The 8,704-nt window shown below is 28.0% G+C and overlaps 1 long non-coding RNA gene across 1 annotated transcript; it reads left to right on the top strand.

Annotated features, from left to right (window-relative positions):
- The first annotated feature begins 6,765 nt into the window (after nucleotides 1-6,765).
- On the top strand, nucleotides 6,766-8,673 carry LOC126726817 (uncharacterized). Its single transcript, XR_007656076.1, has 2 exons — nucleotides 6,766-7,138; nucleotides 8,309-8,673. It is a non-coding gene; the product is annotated as an uncharacterized LOC126726817 (long non-coding RNA).
- The last annotated feature ends 31 nt before the right edge of the window (nucleotides 8,674-8,704 follow it).

Raw genomic sequence — 8,704 nt, 5'->3', positions numbered from 1 at the left:
GATATTTTATTATTTTATTTTGGCCTATAAGGAATTAATACCTCAACAATTGTGAAAATATTGTATCAATTTATTGTGTTAATATTTTATTTTTTAGAGTAGCTCATATGTATATAAAATAATAAAAATAAGAAGCGTGTTCAAGAGGCCAATTTACCAACCAATTTTGAAAATGAAATAAATAAATTAAAAAAAAAAAAAAAAGCAAGTGAAAGCGGAAAGAGTTGAATAAACCCAATTCACTGTTTCTTTGGTATTGACACTTTTTGTATATAGGTAGCTCAGATGTATATAAAAGAATAAAAAATAAAAAGCGTGTTCAATGAGCCAATTTACCAGCCAAGTTTAAAAATGAAAAACAAAGAGAAGCAACTGAAAGCGAAAAGAGTTCAGTAGACAAAGTTCACTGTTTCTTTGGCACTGACACATTTTCTACAAACACAACATCATAGGACAACATTTTCATAATACCATAATTTTGTAATATTTTATATTGATTCGTAAAGAATTGATACATTAGTAGTTGTAAAAATATTTTGATGACAACAAATTGTTTTAATATTTTCACAAGAGAAATACAATGTCTACAACATTTTCACAACAAATCATAAGTAGTGTGTTGTTATGGGTTATTATTGGAGTGCAAAAACGTAATTTCATTCGGTAAATTTAATTTGAACCAATAACAATTTACCTCCTATGCTTTGTTATGAAAGTGTTTCGAAAAAAGTTATTGATGTTGCATTTTTTTTTTTTTTTTACAATACCTTTATTTTTTGCTGTGATTGGTTCCAATATGATATTTTATTATTTTATTTTGGCCTATAAGGAATTAACACCTCAACAATTGTGAAAATATTGTATCAATTTATTGTGTTAATATTTTATTTTTTTAGAGTAGCTCATATTTATATAAAATAAGAAAAAATAAAAAGCTTGTTCACTAGGCCAATTTACCAATCAAATTTGAAAATGAAAAAAAAAAAAAAAAAAAAAAAAGCAAGTGAAAGCGGAAAGAGTTGAATAAACCCAATTCACTGTTTCTTTGGTATTGACACTTTTTGTATATAGGTAGCTCAGATGTATATAAAAGAATAAAAAATAAAAAGCGTGTTCAATGAGCCAATTTACCAACCAAGTTTAAAAATGAAAAACAAAGAGAAGCAACTGAAAGCGAAAAGAGTTCAGTAAACAAAGTTCACTGTTTCTTTGGCACTGACACATTTTCTACAAACACAACATCATAGGACAACATTTTCATAATACCATAATTTTGTAATATTTTATATTGATTCGTAAAGAATTGATACATTAGTAGTTGTAAAAATATTTTGATGACAACAAATTGTTTTAATATTTTCACAAGAGAAATGCAATGTCTACAACATTTTCACAACAAATCATAAGTAGTGTGTTGTTATGGGTTATTATTGGAGTGCAAAAACGTAATTTCATTCGGTAAATTTAATTTGAACCAATAACAATTTACCTCTTATGCTTTGTTATGAAAGTGTTTCGAAAAAAGTTATTGATGTTGCATTTTTTTTTTTTACAATACCTTTATTTTTTGCTGTGATTGGTTCCAATATGATATTTTATTATTTTATTTTGGCCTATAAGGAATTAATACCTCAACAATTGTGAAAATATTGTATCAATTTATTGTGTTAATATTTTATTTTTTTAGAGTAGCTCATATTTATATAAAATAAGAAAAAATAAAAAGCTTGTTCACTAGGCCAATTTACCAATCAAATTTGAAAATGAAAAAAAAAAAAAAAAAAAGCAAGTGAAAGCGGAAAGAGTTGAATAAACCCAATTCACTGTTTCTTTGGTATTGACACTTTTTGTATATAGGTAGCTTAGATGTATATAAAAGAATAAAAAATAAAAAGCGTGTTCAATGGAACAATTTACCAGCCAAGTTTAAAAATGAAAAAAAGGAAGCAAGTGAAAGCAAAAAATATTCAGTTCAGTAAACAAAGTTCACAGTTTCTTTGGCATTGACACTTTTTCTAGAAACACAACATCATGGTACAACATTTTTGTAATACCATAATTTTGTTATATTTTATTTTGATTCGTAAAGAATTGATACTTTAGTAGTTGTAAAAATATTATGACGACAACAAATTGTTTTAATATTTTCACAAGAGAAATGCAATGTTTACAACATTTTCACATCAAATCATAAGTAGTGTGTTGTTACGGGTTGTTATTGGTGTGCAAAGACTTAATTTCATTCATAAATTTGAATTTGAACCAATAACAATTTACCACCTATGCTTTGTTACGAAAGTATTGCGAAAAATGTTATTGATGTTGCATTTTTTTTTTTTTTTTACAATACCTTTATTTTTTGCTGTGATTGGATCCAATATGATATTTTATTATTTTATTTTGGCCTATAAGGAATTAACACCTCAACAATTGTGAAAATATTGTATCAATTTATTGTGTTAATATTTTATTTTTTTAGTGCAGCTCATATGTATATAAAATAATAAAAAATGAAAAGCTTGTTCAATAGGCCAATTTATCAACCAAATTTGAAAATTAAAAAAAAAAAAGAAAAAAAAAACAATTGAAAACAGAAAGAGTGGAATAAACCCAATTCATTGTTTCTTTGGTATTGACACTTTTTGTATATAGGTAGCTCAGATGTATATAAAAGAATAAAAAATAAAAAGCGTGTTCAATGGACCAATTTACCAACCAAGTTTAAAAATGAAAAAACGGAAGCAAGTGAAACCGAAAAGAGTTCAGTAAACAAAGTTCACTGTTTCTTTGGCACTGACACTTTTTCTTGTAACACAATATCATGGTGCAACATTTTCGTAATATCACAATTTTGTTATATTTTATTTCGATTCGTAAAGAATTGATACATTAGTAGTTGTAAAAATATTATGATGACAACAAATTGTTTTAATATTTTCACAAGAGAAATGGAATGTCTACAACATTTTCACTGCAAATCATAAGTAGTGTGTTGTTATGGGTTCTTATTGGAGTGCAAAAACGTAATTCATTCGTAAAATTTAATTTGAACCAATAACAATTTACCTTCTATGCTTTGTCTTGAAAGTGTTGCAAAAAATGTTATGGATGTTGCATTTTTTTTGTCTTACAATACCTTTATTTTTTGCTGTGATTGGTTCCAATATGATATTTTTTTTGTTTTATTTTGGCCTATAAGAAATTAACACTTCAACAATTGTGAAAATATTGTATCAATTTATAGGGTTAATATTTTATTTTTTTAGCGTAGCTCATATGTATATAAAATAATAAAAAATAAAAAGCTTGTTCAATAGGCCAATTTACCAACCAAATTTGAAAATGAAAAAAAAAAAAAAAAAAAAAAACTAAGGGAAAACAGAAAGAGTTGAATAAACCCTATTCACTGTTTCTTTGGTATTGACACTTTTTGTTTATTGGTAGCTCAGATGTATATAAAAGAATAACAAATAAAAAGCGTGTTGAATGGGCCAATTTACCAACCAAGTTTTAAAATGAAAAAACGGAAGCAAGTGAAAGCGATAAGTGTTCAGTAAACAAAGTTCACTGTTTCTTTGGCACTGACACTTTTTTTAGAAACACAACATCATGGTACAACATTTTCCTAATACCATAATTTTGTTATATTTTATTTTGATTCGTAAGGAATTGATACTTTAGTACTTGTAAAAATATTATGACGAAAACAAATTGTTTTAATATTTTCACAGGAGAAATGTAATGTCTACAACATTTTCATAGCAAATGAGAAGTAGTGTGTTGTTATGGGTTGTTATTGGTGTGCAAAAACGTAAATTAATTCGTAAATTTGAATTTGAACCAATAATAATTTACCTCCTATGCTTTGTTATGAAAGTGTTGCGAAAAATATTATGGATGTTGCATTTTTTTTTTTTACAATACCTATATTTTTTGCTGTGATTGGTTCTAATATGATATTTTGTTATTTCATTTTGGCCTATAAGGAATTAACACCTCAACAATTATTAAAATATTGTATCAATTTGTTGTGTTAAAATATATTTTTTTTATAGTAGCTTATATGTATATAAAATAATAAAAAATAAAATGCATGTTCAATAGGCCAATTTACCAACCAAATTTGAAAAAGAAAAAGGAAGTGAAAGCGGAAAAAGTTGAATAAACCCAATTCACTGTTTCTTTGGTACTATTGACACTTTTTGTATATAGGTAGCTCAAATGTATATAAAAGAATAAAAAATAAAAAGTGTGTTCAATGGGCCAATTTACCAACCACGTTTAAAAATGAAAAAAAGGAAGCAAGTGAAAGCGAAAAGAGTTCAGTAAACAAAGTTCACTGCTTCTTTGGCACTGACACTTTTTCTAGAAACACAACATCATGGTACAATCTTTTCGTAATACCATTATTTTGTTATATTTTATTTTGATTCGTAATGAATTGATATTTTAGTAGTTGTAAAAATATTATGCCGGCAACAAATTGTTTTTATATTTTCACCAGAGAAATGCAATGTCTACAACATTTTCACAGCAAATCATAAGTAGTGTGTTGTTACGGGTTGTTATTGGTGTGCAAAAACGTAATTTGATTCGTAAATTTGAATTTGAACTAGTAACAATTTACTTCCTATGCTTTGTTATGAAAGTGTTGTGAAAAATGTTATGGATGTCGCTTTTTCTTTTGATTCGTAATGAATTGATATTTTAGTAGTTGTAAAAATATTATGCCGGCAACAAATTGTTTTTATATTTTCACCAGAGAAATGCAATGTCTACAACATTTTCACAACAAATCATAAGTAGTGTGTTGTTACGGGTTGTTATTGGTGTGCAAAAACGTAATTTGATTCGTAAATTTGAATTTGAACTAGTAACAATTTACTTCCTATGCTTTGTTATGAAAGTGTTGCGAAAAATGTTATGGATGTCGCTTTTTCTTTTCTTTTTTTACAATTCTTTTATTTTTTGCTGTGATTGGTTCCAATATGATATTTTATTATTTTATTTTGACCTATAAGGAATTAACCCCTCAACAATTGTGAAAATATTGTATCAATTTATTGTGTTAATATTTTATTTTTTTAGAGTAGCTCCTATGTATATAAAATCATAAAAAATAAAAAGCATGTTCAATAGGCCAATTTACCAACCAAATTTGAAAATGAAAAAAAAAAAAAAGAAAAAAGATAAAGGAATGTAGAAAGAGTTGAATAAACCAAATTCACTGTTTCTTTAGCATTGACACTTTTTATATATAGGTAGCTCATATGTATATAAAAGAATAAAAAATAAAAAGCGTCTTTAATAGGCCAATTTACCAAACAAATTTTAAATTAAAAAAAAAAGTTTAAAAAAGAGAAAGCAAAAAGAGTTGAGTAAACCAAATTCACTGTTTCTTTAGTATTGACACTTTTTCTAGAAACACAACATAATGGTACAACGTTTTCGTAATTCAATAATTTTGTTATATTTGATTTTGATTCGTAAAGATTTGATACTTTAGTGTTTGTTAAAATATTATGATGATAGGAAATTGTCATAGTATTTTCACAAGAGTAATGTTATATTTACAACATTTTCATAGCAAATAATAAGTAATATGTTGTTATGGGTTGTTATTTGTGGGCAAAAAAGCAATTTCGTTTGTAAACTTAAATTTGAACTAATAACAATTTACCATGATTTGGTATCAGTGTGTTGTGAAAAATGTTATGGATGTCGCACTTTCTTTTTTACAATAATTTTATTTTTTTTGCTTTGATTGGTTCCTATATGATATTTTATTATTTTATTTTGGCTTATAAGGATTTAACACCTCAACAATTCTAAAAATATTGTAGCAATTTATTGTGTTAATATTTTGTTTTTTTAGTATAGCTCATATGTATATAAAAGAATTAAAAATAGAAAGTGTGTTGAATAGGCCAATGTACCAACCAAATTTGAAAATGAAAAAAATAAAAGCAAGTGAAAGTGAAAAGAGTTGAATAAACCCAATTCAATGTTTCTTTGGCATTGACACTTTCTCTTTCTCTTTTTTCTTTGCATGTGTGCGTTGAAGAAAGAGAAAGAAAGAGAGTGGGAGAAGTGGAGATATTTTCTAGTGATCAAGAACTAGAAAAAGAATTAGTCAAAAAAAGTGTGAAGATTGATATAGGGGTAGGTATATGTGAGTGGATGAGAAAAAACAAGAAAAAAAAAAAAGAAAGAAAAAGCGTATGGATGAAAAAAATACTAAGTGTGTGTTTGTATTCAGCTTCTGCGTTTCCCTACTGCGTTTTGTTCCTTTTTTTTTTTTTTTTTTTTTTTTTTCACGCGTTTTGGGGTATTGCGGTTACTGTTCAATGAACAGTAACCGCAAATGTTGACTTTCTGCAGTGAACAGTGCATATATGCACTGTTCACGGACCCACAAATTTCATTTTTTATTAATTTTTTCATTAAAAATGGGCCCCACAGCACTATTCACACATTTAAAAATTATTTTGCTACAGTGTTTTCAGTTTTCAGTTTTCAGTTTCAGCAAAATAAGTTCTATCCAAACACACCCTAAAGATAGGAAGGAAAAGTAATATAAAGACTAAAAAATCAAAATTGAGTAATATTACTATTATATTTTCATAATATTTTCACAATAAATTTAAAGTGACAGATTGTTATTAGTTTATATTGGTAAGTAAAAATATAATTTAAATGATAGGTTTAAATTAGAGAGAAAAATACTCATACACCCTCCTAAACTTTGGACTAATGACCAAGACACTCCCTGAACTTTGTTTTTGGCCAATTTACTCTCCAAACTATACACTCCTGCCAAATTAATACTTCAGTTAGCTTCCCATTAAAAAACTCACGGAATAGCATGTGAGAATCACGTGAAATTTAAAAATTGACTAATTTACACAAAAGAAAGAAAAGAGAGAGGAGAGACCTAGTTTTGACCGGCGAAGAGGAGAGAGAAAGAGGCAGTAGAACCAGAGCCACCGTAAAGCGGTGCCAAGTTCTTCATCTGACGGCTGTCTGGTCGTCCGTAGGCCGTATCTTCAAGCCCTGGTATGTGCGAGTTTCTGTCGAGGTTGGGGTTTATTTACTCTAAGATCCAAATAATCACAAATCCTTTCAAGCAATGAATAGGGTGAGTCCACTTTTTTCTTTATTTTAATCTTTGAAGATGAAATTTTAAGATGTTTTGGCCCATGGAATTTTTGGCTGTGTAAAATTCTTTCCAGTTTCCACTTTTTTTTTTTTTTTTTTTGGTTTGTTTTTTAGTTTCTTTGATACTCGTGGATTTTTGTGATGATTATGGTTAGATATTGATCAAATGATGTAGATTTAATGAATTTTGTGTTGGGTCTTTAGGATTCCGTGGTCGATTGAGTTCTCAACTTAGGTTCATTATTTGTGCATTCCAATTGTTTGATAAATTGTCCTAATGATTGTGTGATATGTGCTTTCTATTCAATCTGGGGGGGTTGTTGCTAGTAGATGCCGGAGTCTATGCTAATCCTTGTCTCTGACCCAGTTTGGCTTTAAATGACTTTGTTTTGTATTATTAGTCTTGTTGTTAAGTAAGCTAGCAATCTTTGTTAGGTTGTCCTTGAAGGACTGTGAGTTTCAAAGTAGCTTTACTCTGCTAGATGTAATACGTTTGTTCATCAGTAAAATATCTGAATAACCAAAACAATTCTTGTAAACATACTCTTTTGTGCCATTTGGATGAATTATACACAAAATTTTCTAGATAGAAAGTGGTAATAGGCAGTAGAAGAACCTTGTCAAGTGAAATTTCTGATAATATGTTACCAAAAGACTTAATTTGTCCAAATGAAGAACCTTGCCTATGTGTATGGCTAAAGGAATAGAATGTTAAAACTGTGAAAACCACTTAATACACCAGCATACTGGCTTCCCATATATACGCACACACTCAGTAAAACATTAGTTATGTAAGGTGGAATGAAGATATGTGAGTAGAGACTATGAAGTTAACCTTGGTATTTTTTATGCCTTTGACTAACGATCAATTGAGATTTGATTAAAAAATCTTATTTGATTATGTAAAACTTTTCAGGTTTGGCAGAAATACACTAGAGGTTTTAGCTATAATTTAAATGCACAATAGGATAATTTAGTACATCTAATACTAAGCTTGCTATATGATTTATTGATGTTTTACATTTTTTTTCCTTGATTATTTCTTTCAAAAATATTAGAAATGATTCATTGATTATTTCTTTCAAACATTACATTTTTTTTTTTTTTTTTTTTTTTTACATTTGTGTTATGTGTAATTGCTTTCTTGTAGATGTCCTGTACAAGTAATGCATTAGGTCAGGAAGGATCATTTGCAAGTGTTGCATTATCATCTCCTCAAGAGAGGAGATCAAGTATTGCAAGCTCCCGCCACAAAAATTGATGGTGCAAGAGATCCTCAACTCAAAGAAGTGTTGCAAGTGGAGAGAATGGGTGGTCCACAACATCAAGCAATTTTTTTAGTTTAGAATCATGTTTTTGAAACTTTGGCTAAGTGCTCTAATGATTGTTCATATGCCAATTAGTTTCGCAATGATGTACTAGTGGTTTGTGTGAGATGTATTCATGAGCAGATTATGATCCTCATTTTGTTATTAATAAAAAAAAAATTCTGCACCTATGTGCAATTTATACAAATTATAATTCTCGTTTTATCATTAAAGAAACA

Source organism: Quercus robur, chromosome 5 (assembly GCF_932294415.1).
Source record: "Quercus robur chromosome 5, dhQueRobu3.1, whole genome shotgun sequence".
NCBI classification, from domain to species: Eukaryota; Viridiplantae; Streptophyta; class Magnoliopsida; order Fagales; family Fagaceae; genus Quercus; species Quercus robur.
This window is presented reverse-complemented; position numbering and strand designations above follow the sequence as displayed.